We start from the raw sequence: 3,779 nt of genomic DNA on the forward strand, positions 1-3,779 counted from the left end.
AGCTCCCGGCTGCACCTGCCCCCTCTTCCTCCTCCAGGTCCCTGGCCAGCCCCGCCCCTGCCCAGACACGCCCCCTGGACGCTGCGGAGGTTTCTCTCCCCCCTCCCATCACAGGAGCCAGGTCCTGAGGCGGAAACTCCAGGCCGGGTTATCCACGCAGCCGAGCTGGGGCCCGGGGCCGCGACCAGATCCCGGCCCGACAAGGCTGCCAGCACGACCCGGCAGGAATAACCCCGCTCTTGGAACGGAGCCTACTATTTGGACGGTGTTTCCGTCGGCGAAATGGGCACATTTTGAGGTGCATCTGGGAGGCCTCTAGGATTAGAAGCTTGTCGAGGGCCGGAGACCTCCTCAGCATAGGGCTGGTCCCTGGGTCACCTTATCTCCGGAAGGTTTGCCCCATTCCCCAGAGGGGAACCTGAGGCCCCAGAGGCCAGAGGCGTGGACTCTCTGAAGATGCAACAGCGGCTGCGTGCCTTTTTCCTGCGGTCCTGGCCTCCGGGCTCTGTCTTCACACCCAGCACCCAGGAAAGAAAGGGGCAGGGCGGGACCGGGCGCGGTGTCTCCTGCCGGTAATCCCCGAATTTTTTGGGAGGCCGAGGCGGGCGGATCACGAGGTCAGGAGTTCGAGACCAGCCTGGCCAACATGTTGAAACCCCCATCTCTACTAAAAATACAAAAATCAGCCGGTCGTAGTGGCGCATGCCTCAGCTACTCGGAAGACTGAGGAAAGAGAATAGCTTGAACCCGGAAGGCGGAGGTTACTGTGAGCTGAGATCACGCCACTGCACTCAGTCTGGGTGACAGAGCAGAGCGAGCCCCTGTCTAAAAAAGAAAGAAAGAAAGGAAGAAAGGAAGAAAGGAAGAAAGAAAGAGAAAGAAAGAAAGAAAGGGGCAGGGGAGCAGGGCACGAGGAAATTCTTCAGGCTCTGGGAGTACCCAGCCCAGCCCAGCCTCCCCCCTCAGGCGCCTGGGATTCCGAGATTCTTAAGGTTAGACCTAGGAGGGACTGGACCAGTGTAGGAAAACTTCAAGTCACCTGGGTGGGTGGGGCTGGTCATGGCTGCACCCACACATTCCTTACTATAAAAAAAAAAAAACCTGAGCCCAGCTGTGCCTGGGCCCCACCCCAAGATTAATGGGGCAAACCTACACATAAACACCCCTTCCCAGCCTTGTCCAGTCAGGGCTGGGCAGGGAGAGGAGCCCCAGGTTGTGATTAGGGGTGAAGAGCATAGAGAAAACTCTAATGCGTAAAAGAAAGGCTTCCTGGAGGAGGCGGCATCGCAGCTGGGGATTTGAAGGTTGGTTAAGAGTTTGCTAAGTAGACCGGACGCAGTGGCTCACGCCTGTAATCCCAGCACTTTGGGAGGCCAAGATGGGCAGATCACGAGGTCAGGAGATCGAGACCATCCTGGTAAACACTGTGAAACCCCGTCTCTACTAAAAATGCAAAAAGAAATTAACCAGGCATGGTGGCGGGCACCTGTAGTCCCAGCTACTTGGGAGGCTGAGGCAGAAGAATGGCTTGAACCCGGGAGGGAGAGCTTGCAGTGAGCCGAGATCGCGCCACTGCACTCCAGCCTGGGTGACAGAGCAAGACTCAGTCTCAAAAAAAAAAAAAAAAAAGTTTGCTAAGTAAACAAAGCCAACAATATCAACGTCTCAGAGGGCCCACTAAGATGACATCTCACCTCCTTCACTACAATTCTGCCCAAAACACTAGCCCAGAGACCTGAGTCAGCTATAGTCAGCCCCTCAAGGGTCTCCCTCAAGGGTCTCCAGGGGCCCCAGTAAAGCATTATCAAAGCCTCTTGTGCGGACCCACTTGGAACTTCAGAGCTGGGAGGGTTCTAAAACCAACTCTCACCTATTTGCTGTGTGACCTCAGGCAAGTTACTGCCACTCTCTGTTCCTCAGTTTCTACATCTGTAATTGGGGAAAATAATAGGCCCTACATCACAGAGTTGTAAGGAGGATTAAAAGGAGCCTAGAGGCCAGGCACAATGGCTCACTCCTGTAATTCCAGCATTTTGAAGAGTCAGGTGGGAAGACCACTTGATGCCAGGAGTTGGAGACCAGCCTGGGCAATATAGCAAGACCCAATCTCTGTAAAAATAAAAAGGAGGCCGGGCGCGGTGGCTCATGCCTGTAATCCCAGCACTTTGGGAGGCCAAGATGGGTGGATCATGAGGTCAGGAGATCGAGAGCATCCTGGCTAACACAGTGAAACCCCGTCTCTACTAAAAAAATACAAACATTAGCCAGGCACGGTGGCGGGCGCCTGTAGTCCCAGCTACTCGGGAGGCTGAGGCAGGAGAATGGCGTGAACCCGGGAGGCGGAGCTTGCAGTGAGTGGAGATTGCGCCACAGCACTCCAGCCTGGGTGACAAAACGAGACTCCGTCTCAAAATAAATAAATACATAAAATAAAATAAATAAACAAAAAGGAGTGTGCAGTTCTCTTCACTTTTGCGGCCATCACTGAAGCGGGAGCGACCAAAATGAAGTTCGATCCCTTTGTGACTTCCCAGCGAAGCAAGAATCACAAAAGGCATTTCAATGCACCTTCCCACATTCGCAGGACGATTCTATGTCTTCCCCTCTTTCCAAAGAGCTGAGACACGAGTACCACCTGCGATCCACGCCCACTCGAAAGGATGATGAAGTTCAGGTTGTGCGAGGACACTATAAAGGTCAGCAAATTGGCAAAGTAGTCCAGGTTTACGGGAAGAAATATGTTATCTACATTGAACGGGTGCAGTGGGAAAAGGCTAACGGCACAACTATCCACGTAGGCATTGACACGCCCCCCAAAGTGGTTATCACTAGGCTAAAACTGGACAAAGGTGGCAAGAAGATCCTTGAACGGAAAGCCAAATCTCGCCAAGTAAGAAAGGAAAAGGGCAAATACAAGGAAGAAACCATGGAGAAGATGCAGGAATCAAGTAATCTTATAGACAAGCTTTGATTAAAACTTGAGCCTGTAAAGGCCGGAGGCGGTGGCTCACGCCGGTAATCCCAGCACTTTGGGAGGCCAAAGTGGGCAGATCATGAGGTCAGGAGATCAAGACCATCCTGGCTAACAATGTGAAACCCTGTCTCTATGAAAAATACAAAAAATTAACTGGGCGTGGTGACGGGAGCCTGTAGTCCCAGCTACTTGGGAGGCTGAGGCAGGAGAATGGCGTGAACCTGGGAGACAGGGCTTGCAGTGAGCGGAGATGGCGCCACTGCACTCCAGCCTGGACACAGACCGAGACTCTGTCTCAAAAAAAAAAAAAATTGAAATGAAAATAAATAAATACTGTAATCCCAGCACTTTGGGAGGCCGAGGCAGGCGGATCACGAGGTTAGGAGATTGAGACTATCTTGGCTAACACGGTGAAACCTCGTCTCTACTAAATATACAAAAAATTAACTGGGGGTGGTGGTGGGCACCTGTAGTCTCAGCTACTCAGGAGGCTGAGGCAGGAGAATGGTTTGAACCCGGGAGGTGGAGTTTGCAGTGAGCCGAGATCGATCGAGATCACGCCACTGAACTCCAGCCTGGGTGACAGAGCAAGACTCCGTCTCAAAAAAATAAATAAATGAATAAATAAAAGGGGCCTAGAATAGGACATAAATGTGATATCTGCCCCATCCCAGCGGTGTGTTCTCCTGCAAACCACTCTGTGCCTCATTTTCCCCATCTGTAAATGGTAATAATACCACCTGACTCCAAGCATTACATGAGTAAATGCACACAATATTCTTTTTTTTTTTTTTTTTTTTTTTTT

The 3,779-nt window shown here is 51.9% G+C and overlaps 1 pseudogene; it reads left to right on the forward strand.

The window, feature by feature from the left end:
* Window positions 1-2,504: 2,504 nt before the first annotated feature.
* LOC111520706 lies at window positions 2,505-2,971 on the forward strand (annotated as a pseudogene).
* Window positions 2,972-3,779: the final 808 nt, after the last annotated feature.

The sequence above is a fragment of the Piliocolobus tephrosceles genome, unplaced genomic scaffold (assembly GCF_002776525.5).
Source record: "Piliocolobus tephrosceles isolate RC106 unplaced genomic scaffold, ASM277652v3 unscaffolded_30371, whole genome shotgun sequence".
Classification (NCBI taxonomy): Eukaryota; Metazoa; Chordata; class Mammalia; order Primates; family Cercopithecidae; genus Piliocolobus; species Piliocolobus tephrosceles.